This window comes from Dromaius novaehollandiae, chromosome 11 (genome assembly GCF_036370855.1).
Source record: "Dromaius novaehollandiae isolate bDroNov1 chromosome 11, bDroNov1.hap1, whole genome shotgun sequence".
NCBI classification, from domain to species: Eukaryota; Metazoa; Chordata; class Aves; order Casuariiformes; family Dromaiidae; genus Dromaius; species Dromaius novaehollandiae.
The window spans coordinates 7,857,858-7,881,625 of NC_088108.1; the positions used below are offsets into that span (position 1 = coordinate 7,857,858).

General features: G+C 41.8%; 1 protein-coding gene across 2 annotated transcripts in view; it reads left to right on the forward strand.

The window, feature by feature from the left end:
- The window catches only part of TENM1 (teneurin transmembrane protein 1), a 748,569-nt gene that overhangs the window by 91,925 nt on the left and 632,876 nt on the right, over nt 1-23,768 (forward strand). The gene's annotated exons all lie outside the window — the stretch shown is intronic.

Sequence of the window (23,768 nt, forward strand, 5' to 3'; positions counted from 1 at the left end):
ACTGCCTTCATAACTCCAATTGCAATTTAGACATACGTGGGACCATGCTTAATTTTCTGTAAAGGGATTATAATTCTACTTACTTTTCTCACAGTCTTACTGTAGAAGTCAATGAACTCAATGCTAATCTAAATCTATTCCCTCTATGCCTTTGGTGCTCTTGCAAATTGATTTTGCATATGAGATTTTTCCCTACAGCCCCCGTTTGGCATTGGAAAGGCACGTTGAGATCACTTTTTTTCTTGTCCTGAGTTTTTGAAATCATTCTTAATTGCTTCAGGTTTTCACCATCCTTTTTGCGAGCTCCCTCTTGTTACCTGTTCTGATGCATTTAAATCTGCCTCCTGGCCGGAGTCTGGCAGCAAGTTGGACTTGGTTCTCTGCCTCAGTTCTTAAAGAAGCTGAATCTAGCCATGTTGCTCACTTTGGTGTTGGAAGTGAAAGAAGTTGTATGAGTAGTCTGCAATTTCTAAGTTCTGATGAAGAGCGGGGGAAATACAGACATTTAGAGAGCAAAAATCTCTGGCTTTGGGAGGGCTGGAGAGGTAGCAGAAATTGAGGACCTGCCAGGAAAGCAGCTGAGAATTTAGCCCATGACAGTTACCCATGGCCTCCCAATTGAAAGGATAAATTCAAAGATTACTCCTTTGTTGCTGAACTGTTTTGAGGTTCGTGTTGAAATTCCACCTGGGAATCTTATGTGTGTGTGTTTACTCTCTCCTAACAAAAGAGAAGCAGTTAAAAATTTGCATTACTGCCAAAACAATACCATTTTTCTTGCAATGAGCTTTACGTAGAATAGAGAGAGTGCCATTTAAAATTTGTCATTTTTAGTTCATATATAATGCAGGTCCCAGAAGGTTTTTTTGTATTTAAAACAAAACAAAACTCTAAGATATTTTGCTTACCATAAGGCAAAATCTGAAAAACAAGAGATCTGCTAAAAGATGTGGCTTAGTGCCAGCTGTGAGCACGCTGCTTTGGGATAGTGTCTCATGCTTCATTTTGTAAGGGTTGCTAAGAGACCATAGGATGGGAACTTTGTAATTAGTAAATAATAAATGTTTAAAAAGCTAAAATGTCTATGTTGGAGGTGCATTGGGATTCTGACTGGGTAAAAGACTGCTGTCAGTCAGCAGCAGCCCCTGGACTCACATAAATCCCTTCCATAATTAGGCCAAGAAGGTCAAATTAGAAAAAGGTTGAACTCGGTTATACAAAGTTGACTGAGTCAAGGATAAGAAGTTTCTAGTTAAATCAATAGCAACTCCTTCGGCAGCCGAGTAGCTCCAGGCACCCCTTTACACTGCTGTTTGTATTCGTTAGCTGCTTTTGGTTTGCTCCTACTCTGACTCGTGTGCTTTGGCTGGACCTGGAGGGAGACAGCCGGGGAGAGGCAGCACATACGCGTTCAGAGAGAACATTTTGCACCTAACAAGACTGTACTTAGCACACCTGTAGCATGAGGTAGATGCAAAAGTTTATAGGAAGGGTAATTATTATATGCAGTTAACAGATGGAGGGTCTTGAGAGAGAAAAGTGAAGTGACTTGCACGAGATCACCGTGGGGGAAGGGTTGCAGCGGCTTCCTGCCGCACCGTTCGGGCTCGCTGGGGCCCACAGAAGGGTTTTGGGTTTCGACTGTTTAAGTCCACAGGATTTTTTTGTAGTATCTTAAGCGAATACAGGTCACGTTGCAAAACAGGGTATTGCCAGTTTGACTGGTATGAAGTGCCTGAATATAATTTCATTTTTTTAAAAAAAGCAAGCAAAACTGTATTAAAAATGGAAGTTACTAAAGTATTGACTGAGGTTCGTCTGTTTGTTATTCGCTGCATTAAGCAGAAAGCAGTCTTGCCAAGACCTATGTTCCCTTTTAAAGAGTTGCAATGACATTTCTGATGCTTAATACTCTTAAGCCACAGCAATAAATAGCTTTTTTCCTGAGTTTCAACCCCTGTGTAATTGGCTGCTGTCATTTTCCTTATCAGAGACTATCAGAAAACAATAAAACACATCGGCCGCACATAAGAACTGTTTCATTTCCTTCCATTTGCTGCCTCCAGTGTAGAGCAACATGTGCGCGGTCCTGCCGTTCCGAGGGGAGGCCAGGAGCACTTACCCGTGTCTCTGGCGTAACGTGGCCCTCCCCTTCTTCTGACTGCAGATTGTAATCAACATTTCATCTTTCAGGAACTGGTTTAGATTTGGAGTTTCACAGAAAGGAAAGCTGAAAATGTTCAGACGATTAGTTAAATGAGTCAGGAAAAGTGATGGCTATTTTCTGTTCCTTTAGAGAACGATTATTTGACTGATTGATTTTGATGCATTTAAGAAATTTCAGTAATAGCTTTTTCCTTACAAGGTCAAATAAACAATTTGCAAGATGAAGCATAATAGGCTCCTATAATTCAAGATGCAAGAAAATATGCTGATGAGGCCCAAAATTAAAGTGATGAGAAGTCCACCCAGAAGGAGTAGTCCTAATTCTTTGTTAAATTACACAGCGTTATTGTGTTGCTGTCACTTCTTTGGTAAAAGTGCTTCTTAACCACTACTGACAAAGGGTCTATTTCCTTATTTGTGAAGGATTGTAGGACATGTCATGATGCCCTTCAGTGTGTGTTTATCTTGTCTTTTGGTATCAAACTCCTTTCTTTATATTGCTTTTTTTTTTTTTTTTTTTAAGAACCAAAGAAAATACATTTATTAGCTGTTGCTTTTAGCTGTGCAACACAGAAGTGTTTCCTTGGTTCTGAAGTGCCGTTGCGGGTCCAATGTCAGTTGAAGGTAGCTGTTTTGCATTGAAATTGTTTCCTATTATATGGAAATAGATTGTTCTGATTTTCGTCCATTTTATTTATGCAAAGAAACGAAACATTCAGTACAAATCAGTGTGCAAAGTTTAAGCTGCTGTGAATGAGACATAAACCAACAAACAAGAAGCAGTTTATAGGTGATTTGCTTGAGTGGTCCAAATTTTGAAATAGTGTCTGAAGATGGAATATATGCACATGCAAAACCCAGCATTTGCATCAGCATTTAGAGGTTGATGAAGTACATGCGCGACTGCCAGCTGAAAAGCCTGACAGCCCTCTCCAACTGCACAACTTCTTCTGGGTGTAGCTGGGACTAAGGGTTGCAGATATTTGTGACTTGCAGACCGACAGGTCTGTTTGAAATAGAGGCCATTGCCCTCCTGGGTTAGCAGCACAATGCAAGTTCATATTAATGAGTTAAAAATGTAGTGGCAAATTTAATTTTTTTTTTCATCTTACTACACTCAGCTGCAGTCTGTTTTCTAAGTGTTTTTTAATCTGGAGGGCTGAGATTCATCAGGTCTTATCTCAAGATGATTGAAGTCAGTGGTTAGACTCTGACTTCAAGGCCTTTGATGAGGGACATTCCTCTGAAGGAATAGTAATTACCCTTTATATTTCATACTGCCTCTTGCCAATCAGTGCTCTGCACCTCACTGTTATTCAAAATTAACAAATAAATAAATTGCAGTGTAATGGAAGCATAAATATAATCTTGCTCTTACACTGAAACTGATTAAAGCAAGCAAGTGAAGTGTGAGATGGATTCCCGTGAGCGGAAAACCATACCTGGAGAACCAAAGGAGCAAAGGACTTTGCTTTCTCTCCTCTTGTGATGGGATTGCCGACAATATGGGCAGAACTGTCAGGAGAAGGCTTAGAGATGACAGGCTCCACTTGGAGACAGGAGATTAGAGTGCTTATTCAAAATCAACCGACTGCTCAGTGAAAGAGATCTCGGAAAAGGTGAAAAAGGCAGCATGTCCCAGGATACGCTGGCAGGCTGAGAGGCAGAGAAGGTGGTTTCCTCCTTAGGCTAGTCTTACCTTTCCCAGTTCATTTTTGTTTGCTTTATAACTGGCTGGGACAGGGACTGTAGCACTGCGTATTTGCATTGCTGGTGCTGCGTCAGCTAAGGATGCTCGCGTGGTCTGGACGCGGGCAAATCTGGAACTGGACTTCTGAAAAGAGCCCAATGGAGTTAGGAGCCCCCGATCAAACACATTTGCAGCTCCTGCTCTTCACCCATTCCACTGATCTTTCAGGGCACGCGTGTGTGTGTGTTTGTATAAATACGCCATGTGCTAGTGTAATCAACTCGCCCAGGTACATACTGATCAGCATTTAAACCAGGTGGTTTTCATATCCTCGATGAAGCACTGCAAATGTTCACTATCCCCACTTAAGGATTTTTTCCCCTGTGCAGTTAGGAACTAAAGAGGGATTGGCTGTAGAAACAGGTGTTAACAAATAGTGTCCAAAGATGACAGAAGATCCAACAAGGCAAAAATTGCTGCTGGCCTCCTGCTGGTACTGGATCAGTGGTTGTCCGTGGCTGGGATCCCTGTGTCACGTGCATCAGTGGTGTTCAAAGGCTGCACAAATGCAGTGTGAAAGGTTTCAGCCTTTCAGGCAGGTCCTTCTCTCTTCCCTCTCGCCCCCTTCCAATGGTGTGACTGGAGTGTAGCAGAGATCCTTACATCTGAGGCACTAAAACTCAGGAATGTGAAGATACGTCATGCACTCACCTCATGTAACAGGTGGACTTAAACACATGCTAGAAGATAAGGTAGGAGTGCCTGTCATTTGGTGACAGGGCAGCTCTAAAATGATACTCAGTATTGTGCCTGTGCTCCAACACAACATTTCTGCTTCAGTTAAACAGTACAGCTGTTACCATCATAGATCATGTTCACATATGGAATTAAAAAATGCCATGGATTTAAGCATGGCATAGGCCTCAATCGATGAGACTGGGGTTAAGCCATCTACCAGGGTTGACATGGGTATTTGAAACAAATGAGAAAAATCTCAGGCACATTGTTTGGCTTTCTTCTTCAATATGTAACATCTGCATATATGTGTCTTACGTATACGTAGCAAGAAATCAAAGTATCTTTCACAGATTAGTAGAAGTCCTGCTCCTTTTTTCTTTTCTTTTTTTTTTTTTCCTTCTCCTTCGTCAAAGATCTGTTAACCAAGCTGGAGAAAACAGCAGGAGAAATTGTAAAGAATTCTAATTATGTAAATGTAAAATAGTCATCAAGAAAGAAAAACCAGGGTAGGTAGCTTTGATGAAACTGCTTTGAAATATTTACTGGTGCCATCAAATTGAATTTCATCTTATATTTAGCATAAAGATTACAACATTTAAACAAACAATAACTTCACGCAGCAAAAACAAATTATATTTGTTTAGCCTAGCTAAAATGCAGTTATGTGCTTTGGCTTATTCACAGAGAAGTTTAGAAGTGCCAATGTAATGTATTCATTATTCATCGTAATATACATACAGTTTGTCTGGACTGTGGGCTACATTTTAACTTCCAAAGTCTTCCAAAGTCAAAAATGTTTCAGAATGCTTGGAGGAACCTTTTGGTACAAAATTATCCCTTCTGGCCACAAAAACCCACAGGGTTGTTCACAACTGTTGTTCAGATATAATATAATAATTTAATGGAACCTAAATTTGACATGCCAACCTGAAAGCAACTACTCTATGTAACACAGACTATGAGGCGTTAAATGTATAACGAAGTTTCCACCAAAATAAGGGCTCAATTCTTTTAAGGGTAGGTCCTAGATTTTTAGTAAGTAATTTAATGATATGAAAAGTCTGTTAATGTTTAGACTTGTGTCCTGATCCAATATCGGGGCGGGGGGGGGGGGGGTTCGTTACAATCCCAAGGACGAGATTAAGACCCTAAAACCGGTCAAATATCGTACAACCTTTTAACTTTATTTTCCACGGAGTGGGGAGAAAAGGTGGGGAAAGGCAAAGGGGAGGAGAGAGAGAAAGAGAGAGAGAGAAAAGGGGGAGAGAGAAAGAGATACCACCACCCGTGGATCCAGCAGCCTCCCGTTGGTCCTCTTCACCCTGGGTGTAAATTGTAGCGATGCGCGTGCAGTAATTACAACTCGGGCAGGGTCCGACCCTAGGTTCCCGCTGAAAATTTCGGAGCCAAATCAAGGCAAATTAAATAAATAAATTGTAATGACAGGCGTGCAGTAGTTACAGCTCAAGTTGGGTGCCTCCGAAGAGGGACCCTGAACAAAGAAATCCCTGGGCAATTATAGCTTTTTCAAATTAAGTTTCCCACCCCTCACGCGGTAGTTCAGACCAATAGTAATTTTTGGGTCTGGGGTCTCCTGCTCCCTGCTGGGTCTCATCGTTGTTCCCAGGCAGGCTGCTTTTCTCCCTTATCTTTACTGTTGCGGTTTCTGCTGACAAATGTGTTTTGATTCCTCGGGTTCTGCCCTTCTCTCTCAAGGCCCTGACCAACAGGCGTTGTTCCAGCAATTAGCACTGCCCCAGCAGTGACAGTAGGTGTTATCTTCCAAGGTCCTGACGAAGAGGATATAATCCAGACCCCCCCCTAATTAACACAGTCTCAGCAGTGAGGGGAGGCTTTGTTTCCCAGGGTCCTGGCATGCAAGCAGGCCTTATTTCAAAGCCTTGACATCCTCCCTCCCGGAGTGTGACGCATAGGAATGCAAACTGCTTGTAACTCCCTTATCTTTCCAGTCTGCACCAGCTCTGGGGCCCTTTCTCACTGAACTAGGGAGTGTGGCCTAAGGCTTCAGCAAATTTAGCTACTCATGCTAAGCAAGTTTTATAAAAGTTGTGCTAAGTGGCAGTAATTTGCAGTCCAGGTCCCAAAGTCTCTGTCCGATCGTGGTCTGGTTCAGTGCAGGCTCGGTGTGTCCTGGGTGGTCGCAGGGAGACCATTTCGGGGGTTGCAGCAGCTCAGTCCTGTTTCTGCCGGGAACAGATGGCTTGTTCGGGGTTATGGTTTGCTTGCACCTTATGTACCAAGAAATGTTTAAGGCAAAAGTTCACTCACCTGTCCGCCACAACTTGACCATGGTGGGCTATGGTTTCAGATCTCACGCTTTAAGCTAGTGCTTGAAAAAGCAAACCAGGAAAGCATGATCAATGAGGGCCGTGGTCTTTGATGGAGCTCTCGAAGGAAGGCCTCTTTCAGCCCCAGTGATACCCCTGGGCCCACCCTCTGGTGCCTTGGTTCCTCTGGGCTCTTGGTCTTTTACTTTTCTACTCCACATACAATTTTTGTTTTCCGCTTCTGAAGAGTCTCAAGGGATTTCCTTGGCAGAAAAGCTTGGGCAAGACCAAAGGGTAGCTGAGGCCAGGAACCAGGTTTGGCAGCCGGTGCGAACGCTGTCCGGAGGAGGTTTGGCTCCTTTGCTCCGCAGAGCCTCGCGAGGCCCGTAGGGGCCTCCTGTGTCCCACCACACGCTCACGCAGTGTCCCAGCAAGCCTCTGCTTGCTGTGCTGTAGTACACCATAGTACCCTCCTGTTCTGGCCACAGATATTTGGGATAGTGTCTCAGGGGCAGGCAGGGACCAAAATGAAGGACCGAGAGGACCAGGATCCTGCATCTCTCTCTCTGCGGATATCTGGGCCGTACGCCCAGGTCTGTTGTCAGGAGAGTATCCTGGCACAGGAACAGGAGGAGTTTGCTGCCGTAGATGCTAATGTTCATGTCCTTGTCTGCATGTCATAGCTGTGAGACGTGTCATGGAAAGGTGATCAAGGAGGCTGAAACTTTTGCCACTGATCCAGCAGAAAAATCTAACTGAGTTGCAGGAGTAATGGAGCAAACACAGCTGTAGAAACAAGAATGAAGAAGTTATTCAAATGTGAATTTAGTAAATATAAATACTGTGGATTCGCCTTAATTAGTGTTTGCTTTCCTTTTTATTTTATTAATCCAATTACATGCTTAAAAGTTTTATTACATTTTATTTTTAATCAGCTTTTCAATCTATTTTGTTTGCCTCAGCTCATCTCTCAGCTCACGTCTTTTTACTGAGCACGTTATTTGAAATTGTTTGCAGCCAGAGCCTTACAAAAATCTGAATCGCATTTCTCCATCAGTATTGTCAAAGCATTATAATTCTGATAAGCCAGGAATGGTGAAGGTAGCTCCTTCCCCTTGTAAATGGTGATAGGAGTTAAAGCTAATTTTGTATTGATGACAGTCTAGTAAGGACCTGGTTTGGGAGAGGTTTGTTCAGGTGCAGATGCTGACCTTAGACCTTACACTGTGTATGAGTCAAGCCCACAGCCTCAGCTGTAGCTTCGGTCCTTCCTTAGGATGGACGTATCTAGGTAAGAAGAGCTACAAAATCGCCTTCAGTGTTGTTCTAGGTCACGAGCCAAATTCCATCACCTTCCCTTCCTTGACATGTCCTCCTTTCTGCCCAAATATATAGGCAATTTGGAAATAGATGGAAGTTCTTCTACCAAGAGGATTTTTTTTATAGCTGCAGTTTTGAATACCTAGAAGAAAAAAAACATGATAATGATTTTCTGAAACCTAGCGTAAACAGGCCTTTTCATTCATTAAACTTCCATTGTATTGAGGAAAATATGAACTGTATTTATCATGTGTTACAACTAGTATAAACCTGCTAGAAATATTAGATTGAAGGAGAATTCTGGGGTCAGAGTGAAAATAAATATTAACAGCTATTAGACACTTTTAGGATATGGGGCTGTCTGGAATTTGGGGGTTTAGGTTTAGTAAAATTTAGGTCTAGAAAATAAATTTGAAAATCATCATTCTCCACTAACCCATCTATAGCTAATAACAGCAGCAGCAGCACGGGTGGGAGTCCTGGCAGTAGCCCGTGCAGAGTGGCGCGTGCAAGAGCACCTGCAGGAAGGGAAACGGATACGCAGGATGAGCGGGTTTGCCCGGAGCCTCGCAGAGGCTAAATGCCTCAGTCCGCGCAGCATCCGTGGGCTTCCCAACGTTTACAACGTCCTGGCAACAGCCAGACTGTTTGCTGTTGGTTTTGCATTTTCAGAGGGAGTTTTCAAAATAAGCTAGTACCCTGGTTCTTCAACGGGAGACCCGAGATGGAGGCAGTCGTGCGGCGCGGCATGAAGAGCAGCAGCGGTATCGGGTGCCGAGGGAAGTCCAAGGGGCCTGCGGAGAGCCGCCAGCTGGGAGGGAATGTGTTAGTGCAGGGACTTCAATTTGCTCGGATTTGCACCACTGGAGTGTTCATTGACCTTTTGCAGAGTATTTTTTTTCAGTTGTATTTCTTCCTCCCCTCTTTGACAATAAATACTTTCATAAAATATTCTTGTTCTCTCCCGATTTTCATGCATTTAGAAAACATCTTCTCCTATGAAACAATTTCAGAGGCCTTGGATTTCACAAAATGCATATGGAGAGCCAGTTTAAGCTCTGCAATATCATTTTCAAGCAAGCCACAGTTGATTTTACTATAGGGAGTTGATGTTTTCCATTCAGCATAAATAATTAGTTATATAACACTTACTTTGACTTCTAAGTTGCAGAATTGTCTTTTTATGGTAGTTTTTGTAAGCTAGAGTCCAGTATTGAGGCCCAAATACATTTGGAAAGCAAGCAATATTAAAATAAGCTTTTACTGATTTGTGTGATATTTAAGGAGAATTGCAATTTTTTTTTTAAGTATATATTATCATCACAGGAGAAAATCAAACAGTCTGACCTCATTACTGCATAAGGGAAGAACTATCTGAGATTCAGAACTAGTAATTACTCTGCAATATATATTCATATTAACATTTTGTCTGTAAATTGTTCTGCTATATACATGCTTTAAAATCAAATTAGATCATAATGTGACCCTCGAGTTCCACCTTCCACCAATTCTGTATGCTGCAAGATGAATTTAATTTGATAGCATGGATTTCCTGTACAAAAAAGATGCCTTTCAGCTGGTGAAAGTGGGATTGCTGAGATTCCAGGGGCATGTGTTTGCATGGTTTATTAAAAGTTGTTGATGGTTGAAGATTTATAGTTTCTCTGGAGAGTTCCTTATATACCAAAATTGGAGATTCTAAGTGTGAATCCCAGATCAAAGCAAATTACTTGGCCTTATGCAACACAGATTTCCTATAAACCTCACGAAATATCGGTGAGGACTAGAAGGAAGACTGTCATTTAGGTCATTTTTTCTACTGCTGCCTTAAAGCAGAATGTATACAGGTGTGCTGGAAAGACCTTGGTTTTCGGAGCATGGGGAGAGCTGCAGCCCTGGTCTTTCGCCCTGGGCACCTGCTCTTTACTGAACAGTTAGGGGAAGCCGCTTGCTAGCGGTGTGAGCGTAGGGTGTTGGCTGAGAGCACCAAATGATTGCTTTCATAGGAAATGTGAAGCGATCGGGAATCTTAATGTAATACTCGCCTTCATTAATTAACGGCATCGTTAGAATGCTTTGCTGGCGTATTGCAGAGCAGACATTTCTCATTGGTGTCTGTGATATAATTAAATTTCCAACAGTCTGTAGAGCAGAAGAAATATCTTTAGAAATGAAAAGTAAGTTAGGCTAACTCAATAGTAACGGGGTAGTTTTTCTTTAATATTCCTTATGAATATGCCGAAAGAGTAGAACAGGTCAGAAGAGAGTTCAACTTGCAGATTATTCTTTTGGAAGAGATGGGAGAGTTGCAAACCACTGAAAATAAAACCTGAAATAAAACATACTTCTGTCTTTAATTTAAAGTACTGCCCTATGATAGAGAAAAGCTAAAAATTCATATAATTTGTTAGTATGGTATCTTACTTAATCAGAAGAGCATAGTGGAAGGTGGAAATATTTTCAGAAATGTTCAGATATTCTTTAATAAATAAAATTAATGCTATCATTAGTGGCAGCTCTCAGCAAAACTTTTCTCTTTTTTTTTCTTTCCTATAGATAAGCACTCTTCTGGGAAATGAATATTGCTGCAGTCATATTGTGCTTTCGGTTAATGAGATGTGGGTTCAATTTGTTAGAGTTTTATGATAATGAAGCTTATAATTTAGTGACAAACTGGCATGCTTTCAAAACATTCTCTTATTGCCATGGCATTTTTTATTTTCATCAGAAACACTGATGTGCAATTTAGGTGTTGATAGTGGCAGATGTGTACCTTCATAGACGGGCGGAAAACCATGACAAAGGGCGAAAAAGGTAACACGGACTAAGAGAAGTGTAACACGGGATGGAGTAGGTGGCCTGCTTTCCCGCAGTGTTAAAAGCCAGGTAGAAACTCGTGATCTGTATTGCTTCCCACAGGCAACGTGTCATTAGTTGAATGTCATTAGTTTGTAATGTTTTAAAGATGTTCTTCATAACTTGCTATAGACGGGGTTTTTGCAAAGGGCAACGTCCTCCCCGCGCAAGGCTTGCCGAATCTCTCGGACGTTGCAGTGTCTCTGCCTGGAATATGAGCTAGCTGCTGCCGGAGGAGTGGGGCTGAATTTGGAGGCGGCGAGCCCCCGCGGCGGCTGGCCCCTGGGGTCCGGCGGGACCCTGACCCGGGCCATCGCTTCCCTTGCTCCCGGCCGCGAGGGGCGGCTGAAGGCGGAGAGGTGCCGTTGGTGACTTCTGCATGATCAACGTGTCGCTTGCCGGTGTTTGCGAGCTTGCCTATTAAAATAAATCCTGTGATTCAGGCAAGCATATAATGAAGGTGCACAAATTGGAACACGCTTGTTCCAGCGCTGTCGATAATAATTCTTGTAAGTAAAAGTTAGAAAAGTTATCTAAAAGTCCTTTGCTGAGTCCTGGAGAAAGTGTTCAGAACTGGGCACGGAGATACATTTCTTCAGCTTTTCCCAGTTTGCTTTTGTTTATTTTTATTCAAAGATGACTTCTAATATTTAACCAGATACTGTGGAATTTCTGCCGAATAATTCAACTTACTGAATCAAATCTGCGGTTGGAACAAGGACTGCACTTCGACACGCTGCTTTTACTACTGTCGTTCCTGGGTCTAGGTAGTCAGGGCTCTCACTGTGGTGCTTGGCAAAAAATGAAAGGTTCCTCTGGCACATTGGCTGTCCTCATTTAGGTATCAATTTTCTAAAAAATCTTGACCTTACAGCATAAGGTATTGGAAAACAAAATATTACAATTAAAGCAAACAGTACATTCTATTTTTGTACTAGCAAAATTCTGCTCCAAACCCATGTTACAATTACACAAAAAAAAAATAACATTCTAATGAGAGAATTTTTACCCAGTCTTCACCAATCTGATATAGTAAAAGAATGTCCATAATTCACTGTAGTTTATCAACTTCTGTGTGAATTAGTATTGTTTTATAAAACCTTTTTAGTCCTATGAATAAAAATCAAAAATAGGGCAAACACCCCAGTGTCTTACAGTAGCTTTCAGGAGGGAAAGACTCCCTCACTCCTCCTTCGGGTGCAAATTTTACTCTAAGGTTGTGGGTCTTCCTTTAGACCATCCCTAGATTTTCTGCTTAATCATGCTTATGAGGATAATGGCAGACTCTATCATCTACCAGGTAATCCCAATATTTTTCCTCTCCAGGGAAAATGTTGTCTCTACATTCCTGTTCCCTGCAATGGGCTGTCAGTTTTTATTATATTAGTTTGGGAGCAATGATAGGAACCAGAATAAAGGAATAATTAAATATTGAGATTTAGAGTTTTCGAAGTTAGGTTTAAATTGCCATCAGTTAAACTTGTGTACTTTGCACTTATTGTATATATATATATATATAAAACAAGCAGAGTAAGTACATGGCAAATTTTAAGCATGCTCCTTGTGTTTTATTAACTTAGTTTGCAGAATATGGCAATCTCCTGAGGTGAAAGTCTGCTGAATGATAAGACCTTCATTAGCATGATAAAGCAAGCACAGGGTTAAATAGCTGACACAGTTACCAAAAACCTACTTTGCTGAGTTTTTCTGTGAGCATATATTGTTCATGCATGCAGAGAAGATAACGTAAGAATATAAAGAAACTTTTTATGTATAATTACAAACTTTGCACCCTCTAGAACAAACATCTCCCAATTATCTCATTTTGTGCTTCATCCATTATGCAGGTCTGCCAAAAAGTGCTTTCTTCCTGCAAGGCAATTGGCTAACATTGACCAGGTTTTCCTCGGTTTCTCTTTTAGGTAATGTAGTGAGATTAACAACACAATTATTTGCAGTGGGTTGAGTCTATTTATTTAATTAAAATAAAATAAAGCCGTCCATGAAAAGCAACTTGTTTGCATACATTCAATGAAGTAGAACTGATTTCTGGATTTTAATTTATGTAGGAATCATTTTATTCCCCTTCCCAACAAGATAAAATGTTCATTCTGTTGTTAATGTATCTTATTCATTTTAAATGGCTAAAGAACTGGTGATTTTGTTTAGCAAACTTTGCATGAGGGAGGGAATTTGCTAATGTGACGTGGTGGTAAAAGCTTGAAATTGCCCTAAATGTTTCTGATACCAGCCTGTGGTGCCTAATTATTTCTTTAATTACAATGTTTCTAATTATATTCCACATTTGTATACATACCAAAAAGGATCAAATACCAAAAAGAAGCATTCTTTAATTAAAATTCCAATTTCATGTCTGTTATTAAAATAACATTAACATTTCTAGAGAGAGACATTGTATTCAGCTGCCCAGAGCAGCAGTCAGAAAATCTGCATGTTAGTTGATGTCTTCTGAAATGCATGTTAAATATATACATAGCAAGTAGGGTTTGTACAGCTCGTAGGGATCCTCGGGGGCATTTAAGACCACTTGGTGTGCCTTTTCTCCAAGCAACACAGCTTTTTACTTGGTTATTTAAAAGTACAAACACTGATGAGCAGTGAAAGGGCTGCTGTGTGGATGAAAATGATTCTTAGCGGTCATTTTGCTTTAGTTGACTGTGTAACTAATTGATACGTTTTTAGCTATAACACCTTGGAGCTTTTAAACAAGTGCTGCTACTTTCAAGCCAGGGAAATCTCCGAGGCAAGACTTTGTATGTCTTTGTGTCAAGATGATATAACTTTGCCTCAGGCACAGCCACAGGCTGGAAATACTTTGAATGGATAAAAAACAGGACAGATGGGCATCTAGAAGATCATTACTGTTACCAGTCTGAGCGTGGTTCTTCACTAGAAATGGCTTTAAAAATACACAAAAATGCAATTATGATGATGCCATAGGATTTTAAATATAGACCTGCAAAGTAAGGTTTTTTAAAAGAGTAGGATTTTTAAAGCTTTGTTGACACTTACTGAGTTAGTAGTTTTGTAAACTGCATATCTGCAGGCCTGGGCCTAACGGAGTTTGGGGCTTTAAGGAGAAAACAGGTAGATCTTTGTTTCAATTTCAAGGTTGAATCAATCTGATACTCCAAATATGATTTGAAGTGTTGCAGTGTATATTCTGTAAATGGCTATTTTCAGTAGTTAATGTGTGAAAAGCATTTACCTTTTCTAGTACTTTCTTAAAAATAACTTACGGGCTCCTTAATCCTAGCTCCTGATGGTGAAATAACACAACTAAAGTAAAAGGAACCTCACAGGAAAGAAATCCTGAAGATTTAAATGGTATATTTGCTTCTAGTCTATAATTATTTGTAGTATGGTACCTAGCATTCCCACAGGAGACAAAGGCCATGTTATGCCAGACACTGTTCCAGTAGGTTTTGTCCCTCCCTGAAGGCAGTACTGTACATCAGCGCGCGCGGGGAGCTTGGCCACCGCAGCAAGCTGCCGGATCCGGCCGCTCCCCCGATACCCACCGTGGAGCTCTGCATTTCTTTCTTTCTTCCTTTTCCTCTTTTCTCTTTCTGCTGTTGTTTTAGAAGTTTATTTTTAACCCAGACCATTTCAGTAAAGTTAGGGACAGTGAAATTCAGCTCAGGTGAGAATAAGTAGCCAAAATGGAAGGGAGCTGGACTTGAGCCAGCCCTGCCAGCACATCTTGTAACTACACCCAAAATGTGAGTAGGGAAAAGTGGTCTGAAAAAAGTGATTTGCCCATCTCTGTTACAGAGAAGGCTGGGCAGAGGACTCCTAATGCATCTAGAAATAGGTTTGTTAACCCCCACCTACTCAACTAGTGGGACCCGAAGCTGCAAGACCCGGCGTGGGAAAGGGGTACGGCAGCGCCCTCCTCACCCCGCGTGCGGATACTTGGTAGGACGTGAAGGTTCTTCACTTGATTGTGTGGGATGTGACCTAAGTTATTTGAAAGATGCTTCATTATATTTGCTTCTGCTCCTGATGCACCAACTGAAAGAACAGGAAAAACTTTCTGAGGGAGTGAAAGAAAGAGGATGATTGCTCATTAAATAGAAAAGGCTCCCAAAGCCATCTGGGTGACCTTGAATTCAGTCCACTGATGCCGTTATGCAAACTGCAGAACATGGAGTGAAAGGGTCCTAAACACAATTAACAAGACAGTGTAACACAGGGAGTAGGATGCTGTGCGCGTGTGCCGTCACCCTGCGCAGGGCCACCCGAGAGGCACGAGGCTGTGCACGCTCTGCTGCTGCTGCGTTTGCATCTAATTCCAGCGCATCCTTCTCATGTTCTCCGCAGACAGCTGAGTAGGGCTGAAAGGCAGGTAACCAGAGCAATAAAACATAACCAGCAAAATCTTAGACCAAATATTAAGGGACAATTTCCTCTGATGATTTAACTGCACGGTTAAATTATGTGAGTTGAAGTGGTTTACTCTGAGAAGGTCGCCTGTCCATCAATGCCTTATTTCTCAGGTAGCCTGTTCATCTTGTGGACCATCCATTCTCACAATTACCATAAAGGTGTATTTTTCTTCAGATGCAGATTAGCATTCATTTAAAACACAATCTTAGCGATGTTTTCCGAAGTGTGACTCAAGGCAGACGTAGTACATTCTTGGTAATGCATACATTCCCTCTTTAGCATTTCCAAATTTCTCAGGGACCCTGGAAATTCAAGTTATGTAACAATAGTAAAAGAATATATATGTATGTATGTTCAGTTCCTTTCTGCCTACTTGCTATTAACACCTTAACATTTGTCTAGTTACTGCAGTGTTAATGGTAGTTATCAAACGTGTTTACTCAAATTTGCTAGATTGTCTGCGGGCTGCAGCACCGTACAGCTGCAGAGCTCCTCGCAGCTCCAGGGGCTGCTGTGCCAGATGCAGCTGGTTGACAGGCATGTTGGTGGGGGAGCTCAGGAGAAGTCACGGGACTTCCCTTCAGGGAATGTGCGAGTTGCCCACAGACACAGGCTGAGAGAAAGAAGGCATGAATCTGCATCTATTTAGTCACTAGACAGTCAGTCTTTACTGGTAATTAATAACATACTTATTTTAAGAGAATGACATCATTAGGATGGGAAGAAGTTGGGGACTGGGAAAGACAGGGAACATTAATTTTGACTATAGTCAAAGATTTAATGTCTCTCCCCTCTCTCATGGTCCAGCGGGGCGTTGACATCGCATGTTAGCATTTGGTTTCAAGGCTGGGGAGAAAAATAATCTTTTTCTGAGAATTTTGAAAGATTGTCCAAGAGGAAAGTCATTCATTTTTTGCATGCGAGTGCAGGGTTCGAATGCTCAGTTTAAGGAGCTAGTTTTGAAAATGTAGCCCATAATATTCTGATGAAGAGCAGAAGCCCAATTATTCTTTAAAGTGACAGAAATAGATCTCTCCGTGAGTGCTTATTCTCATACAGTTATCCACAATTTAGGCAAAAGTCAGATTGTCAGCAAGATAAATGCACTACATTGATTCAAATAATGCTCAGACTGATTGTGCTGGTTTACTGCAGGCTTGTAAATCAAGTGTAGGTTGGTGGAAAATTCACTCAGAACAACTACCTCTTTTGGGTGAGACTGTAACAAATTCTGACACACTTCTTACATTTGGTTTGACTAAGTACTCTATTACAAATGTCTGATTACTGGATCTACAAAGTAATGAGTTACATATTACTGATCACCGTCTCGCACAAGTCCTAGATGATAGATTAGTCTGAGTTTTCTGGGAGAGACTGAGAATTTCTGAGAATAACTTGCACCGTTAAGTTTCTGCCTGAGCTTCATGGCTGCTCTATCTTGTTTATGTATGCTGCGCTCAGAAGATGGAAAAGACACACTAGGACCAAATGCTGTTTGCAGTCTGAAAAGAACTCAGATGATTTTGCAAGGTGGTAGGCTTTAAAGACTTGCCAGCTCTGCAGCTGTCCTTGTTTTGGTTTAGAGTGGATTGTAAGGGTTATGCAGTTTGGTATCGCTGGGGTTTTACAAGGACTGCACACTAGAGGGGGGTAGCATCCAGTACAGCATGTATCACAAACTTTGGGGACCTTCCAGTCAGTGTGGGGAGTGAACATTAGATTTTCAGAGCTACCTGAGTTCAAAACGGAAGGAAATTTTAAGTTCTGCTTCGCCGATGTGTTCTGTGTTTTCTCCAGATGGATGCTCTTAACCTGTGTGTGATGAGTTTTAAGCCGAGCTCTGAACACTGTATACTTTATGCACTTTTCTGAATAACTGCAGGCTTATTCTTACCCTGCTCTTAAGTTTGGCAATTTGAAAGTCCAGGTTAGTGGATACAGAGGTCACAGAGCTGTGGCTGCTTTCAAAGGAGGTCCCCAGGGAGTCAGGACCAGGGAGGCCGCCAGGTTTCCGAAGGGCCCACCTGCGCTGGATGCTGCGATGAAGGGACACCAGGGCAGTGGCAGCTCATTTGGCAGCAGCACAGTTTAAGCTGTCCTAAGCAGCACCTACGTTTCTTGTCAGCTTCCCTGCTTGTGTGGCTACCTGGTGTTTCGGATTGAGGAATGGATCCAGCTTAAAATAATAATAATAATAATAATAATAATAATAATAATAATAATAATAATAATAATAATAATGGCTTGGGGGTTTGGTGGCTGGATGTGCACAAAGACGCTGAATGCGAAGGAAGGCAGCTCACCGGGCTGCGGTTCTTGCCGGGGAGGAGAGGTGACGTGGCGGAGGATGTTCCCAGGCAGGAGGGGAGCGGGGCCGGAGGGCAGGAAGGGCCGCGGGAGCAGAGGGAGCCGGGGACTCGCCGTCGGAGAACGGCTGCGCCAGCGATGAGAGGGAGCAGAATATACCATGCAGAGGAGGGAGTCCTGGGTAGAAAAAATAAATAAGGTTTGAGCACTGCCCTCTTGATAAGAGTGGTTAATCAGTAGGGCACTCTCTGGTCTGAAGGCTTCCTGTGATTTCCCCGAGATAAAGGACTTGAAGGGCAGCAGCCGAGGAGGATATGCCTGGAGAATTCACAAAGAGCTTGGAGAAACCGATAGTGTGAACCATGACAGGGCCTTTTTATCATTTTCATTCTTGCCATGCTGCACGTTGCGAGAGTAATATGCTTATGAAACTAATTACTGTTAGCCTAGCCGGCCGGCCCTAGATTACCTAATGAAAACAAATCTGTAAAGGATGAAAATATCAAGAGATTTTGAACTGTCAGTGAGTTATGATGCTTGTCAGTTTTCAATATCAAGTAATGGTAAAACCAAGTGACTGTAACAAATTATTTTGTGTCCACTTGAATAGATAATGATGACTATCCATCTCAGATGTGCTGCTGTTTAAAGTTTAGTTGTTACACTAGTTGACTGAAGCTGTATCGACTAAGGTGCCAAGCTATATTTTGATTTTGCTGTGTGATATTTCACTTCTGTAGTCATTATCCATTTTTATGGAAGTAAAATTAATAGAAAATGATCAATTCAGCTTTTTTCAGCTTGAAAACCCTAATTCAGAAAGAACTTGTGAACCGTTTCAAAATACTGCTCTTACTGGGGAGCTATTTCTCTGCTGATTAAATCTGCTTGCGAGGACCAGCTGAGAGCTAAATCATAGTGTGCTGGGAAAGCAGGAGGAAGCTTTTTTATTCAAGCAGGCAGGATCCATTCTGGAGCTGTTCAGAAGCAACAGCACTGGTTTTAGTTATTTCCCTCTGAAAGCGGAGGATATTACGCTGGTCTGTGTGCAAATGGAAAAGGTGGTTCCCCACCCATTTTCGGTGGCTCCGTGGCCTCTCTGAAAGGGGGAGAGCGTAATCTTGGTGATCTCCAAACACTGTAAAACTTTTGCAGAAGTCGTTGTTAGATGTGGTCATCTTGTAGCCTGGCAAAAGAAGATTGTAGAGTGTTTTTTTTTTCTTTTTTTCTTTTTTTTTTTTTTAACTAATGTGTTACCTTTTGCTCCGATGGAAGCTAGCCGGCAGCACGTGAATATCCAGACCTTGTGGGTGAAGATGACGGTATGATTGTTGTGTACGTCTTAGCCACAGCCCCTTTGAGAAAGAGCTGCTCTCAAAGCCTTTGAAGAAGAAGGAATTTGAAATGGTGTGTTTGCAGTGAAAGCCTTTTCTCTTGGAGAGTAATTTCGGGCATCAGGCTAGTATGGTTATTAGACTTTTTTCCTGCAATCATGTTTTTCTCTGTATTATACTACAGAGTGGAAACAAAGTATTTTAAAAAAAGTATTCTTATGGTATAGCAAGCAAACTGTGGAAACGTAAAAGACACTGGACATTTGTATCTTTTTCTTTCTGAGATTGCTTAGGGGAAGTGGGGTTTTGTATACTTTAATGGATCAAAACAACAGCAGCAAATTCCCTTCAGTACTGTTGATTTAAATGTGGTAGCCAAGGGAAACACTCAGAAGCAGTAAGTGGAACTGGTGGTTTTGTTTGTTTGTTTTTAATGAATAACTTTAAGGTCGCTCTATAAACATGATTATGTTTTTTTGCAGGTGTAATTCATAATTATAGCTCAACTCTTAGCAGTTTGGCATCTTTCAGTTTTTTAGTTTGAGACCCCTTCCTGCAAGTGTTACACTACGTACCTATTTACAGCAGAACCAGGGTATATGTTAGGAAAATGTTTCGACAGCCCAGATGGACACTCGGATAAGCGTTCGTATGGAGGCCTGAACAGATATGTAAAACCATGACGGGAGGTGGCTTCTTGCGTTGTGTGTTGAGGCCGGCGGGTCGATGTGTCTGAAGGCTCAGACATTGTGGCTCTTCCCAGAGCCAGTTCTGGTGCAGAAAGTGCCTGCTGGGGGGGAAGACTGAGCAATGCGGTGTTTAAAAATGTATAAAATCATAATTTGTTTGGGGAAGCTAATCGTTAATAGACACGAATTGCTACACTAAATGAAAACTCCAGTCCATCTTGCTCAGAATTTGTCTTCTGATAGTGGCTTGTAGCAGATACTTGGGCAGCTATGAAGGGGATACATGTAAAATAGTGTTTTCACATCCCCCTGTCTCCCTGAGGTCTGATTTTAAACTGGCCTACGTAGACATCAATTTAACCTTACAGGATGAGGTTAGATTTTCTTTTTGATGTTCTTCTCTATTCACAGCTGTTGTAATTTGGAGCGTCCTTACTGTAGGTGTAAACGTCCAGTCGCGACTGGGAGAGGAGATGCCCCTGCCCACACGTCCTCGCATTTGTAGTCCCTAGTGGCAGGGAGTTCCCTCGTCCAGTTGTGCACGGGGAAAACATTATTCTGCATTTGGTGATTTAAATTCAACCATCTTTCATTTTCATTAGCTTTCCTTTTGCTCTTGTTTTATGATGTGTGCGGAACTGTAATGCCAGATCTATCTTCTCTGTCACTTTGTTTTTGAATATGCCCTTTTTGTGTCCTTTGTTATTTGTCTGTTTTCCAAGATAAACTGGCTAGGTCTTTCAAACCCTCTTTGTTTGAGAGTTTCTCTATGCTTGTGTTATTTTTATTGTCCTCCTTTAGTAGGGCATATAGCATTCCAGAAGCAGCTGAATGTATTGCACAGCATTTTCCACTCATTCCTAATGCATCTTAATATAATAATAGTGTGAACAGAGGCTCTCACTGAGCTTTCTGGGATGCAATGACCAAGTCCAAAACTATAAGGAGTGCAAATAGTTTGATTCCTTTCTTTCCCTCTGCACTATTTCATTCATTGCCCGTTCACGGAGAATGGAAGAATTCCCCCAAATTCTTTAGAGCCTTCCCCGAGTTGGATCTGCTATTTGCAAATACTGCCAGCCCACTGCTTATGCCCAATGCCATTAATAAATATGTTAAACATTGGATTTCATATGAAACCTTGGGGCCTTTTACTGGTAAATATATTATACTTTTCACAATTGATTAGCTTGCAAAACTATGATGCTTTTGGATCATTAATCCTTTTTAATATTTGCCTTGTTACTGTGCTGTATTGACAGCTGATAAACAGGGCATTTTTGGTGCTGTGCATGTTTTATTAAGTATAGGGAGAAAACTTCACTCTTTCACAGATAGAACAAAAACTACTTGCTAATCCTTTTTTTGTTAAATCCTTTTTTTACTCGGAGCAATATTGTTAGCTTCATCACAACAAAATAAACCTTTTTTTACATGCTGAAATGAGAGTGAAAATTTCACTCCAACATGGCAAACTTTAAAAATTAAACCATATTTTATGATTGCGCATTAGCAGTGCCCGTCCCTCTCCCCTGTAAAATGCTGCTGGTGGTATTGTATTTACATGGATAACTAGCTCCAGTGCGAGCTCGGAGCTCGGTGTTTTTCTGCAGTCCGTTTGGACGGTGAGGCCCAGATGTGAGCCCAGAGGACACTGATCATCACTGCTGGAATCTAATGAGCTCTAGCTTGGTTATGGATCTCTTAAATTAGCAAACAGCCCCACAGCCTCCCAATGCCACCTGTTTTGTACAACAAATCCTGTTGAATCCTGAATTCCCCTGCAACTGGCACCTACACCCCTCCTTGTCCCTGCCAGATGGCAGCTGAGGGCTCCGGCTCGCCGAGTGCACGAAGGCAAAGACACTGTTTGCATGCAAACTGTCTTAATATCTTACGGTTGTTATGAAGGATTCGTGGCTTTCTTTCCCTTTTAAAATTAAACTCCAGCCTTCAGAAGGCGGAAGGAATTGCAGGTGAGACCTCATCTGTAATGAAGGAAATCCTGTTTTTCCTTTTCTTAACAAAAGGGCAGTGATCCTCCCCCGTGGTGTCCCTGCGTGTTCCCTCAAGCAGAGACCTGGTGGTCTTCCCCATTGCCTTGCCTATCTCCAGTAAAACTGCATAGCTTTATCCCTTCAGACTATCACCTGCCTGCACAAGATGCCTGTTGTCCTAAACTTACTGCTATTTCCAAACGTAAAAAATGAGCAGGCGCAGTTAGAGAGCGAGCGGGTAGGCAAAGGATGTACAGATGATGTAGGTGCCATTGAGAAAAATGCCATCCTGAGGGGTGCCATACAGTCTAGGTTTTCTTCTAACACATTCAAAATAAGGAAACCTTTACTGTAATTTCAGTGCAACTGACTGACATTCGCGGATTATCTTTTCTATAATTAAGAGGAGAAGTGACCTGCCAAGGTAAAGAAGAAAGGCTTTTAATTCTCTCGATGGACTTGACAATCACATTTGCAAAGAAGGAACATGCTTAAGCCCCCCCAGTCCCTAGCGTGTGGAGTAAACCTAGTAGTTGTCATCAGCGTCTTGCCTCGTCACCTGGCTGCTGCTGCTGGTGAAGCCTGGTGCCGCCGAAGCTCCCGGCCGGCCGGGTCGGCGTTGCTGCCCGCCAGGCTGTCGGGACAGAGGTGTCTCTGCAAAGGCTGCATGTCCTTTGGTGCCTGGAATGCAAAATGCACGTGAACAGAAACTCTGGCTAACAGTCTCGTCGTCACCCGCTGTATATTTTACAAATCAAGGTAGAGGGACTTGCATGAAAAAAATGTGGCTCCTTCACTGTTGACTGTTTCTGAATGTTAACTTAATGGCTGCTTCAGAGATACCAGCATCTGAACTCTTGCTATATCATTAGCATAGGTGCCCAATAACAACTAATACTGTTTTCCTCTCAAAAGAAATAGAGGAGAAGGCTATATGTCTTTATTTTTCTATCACTCAAATACCATACTGAGGACCGAATTTATAAAAAAGCTAGGTAGATGATCAGTAGCCTCTAGCGGTTATCAGGTATCACTTTCTAACCTTTTTGAATCAGGCTTTTATATTCATCCGTCTTTTCTTCTCATCAGCCACATACCTTTAAAAGACTGGTTTCTAACGTTACATATCTGGAGTTTGTCTTTTACCTCTGGGATAGATAAACTTGGCACTGCAAAGTAGATGTTTTACACCTCGCGGCTGCTTATTGCATCTTCCTTCTCGAGGCCAGTAAGTATTCAACACCTGCTTCGTTTCTTCCTCATTAATAAGATAATGACACATTCTCTTGTGGCTCTCCCACCCCTCAACAAACACTTTTTTGAACTGGATCATCAACTGCAGTGAGCTCATTTCTAAATGAAAGCTACTTTCCAGGTGTTGAGGTTCGTTATTTCGCTGCAGAGGAAATAAACATAGAGCTGGATTATATTTAAATGCAAAACCCAGTAAGCTGTGGTGCAGTTTAACAATGCCATCTCCACTGCTGGGAGTTGTAAGGATTTATGTGTAAGTAAGCCAGAACCATGGCAAGAAATTAATAAATATATTAGAAGTAAAAGGAAGACAAAAGGAATGTTGATGCCTGTCTGATCTGAGATAAAGGAAGACAATAAAGGTTTTAGTGGTGCCAGAAGGATACAGCTTCTTCAGGATGCCTTATCTGAAATCATTTCTGCCAGTTGGAGGCAGAAATGTACTCTCTCTGTACTCGGAGGACTGTCCTCCGTCAGTACAGTCCTCTGTACTTGGAGGACTACTTCTAGAACAGGGAAGGTCATTCTGATCTTGGAGAATAAAAAAAAGTCAAAATGTTTAGTCTCGACTATTCTACTTAGGTAAGAGCAAGTTAACCTGTCTTTATCACTGCTTCTCCACTTGTGAAATTTGGATGAATAGACTTTTTTAAAGGCCTCTTTTTAAAGGATGAGACTCAGATGAAAAATGTTTTTTTTTTTTTAACAGATCCAGC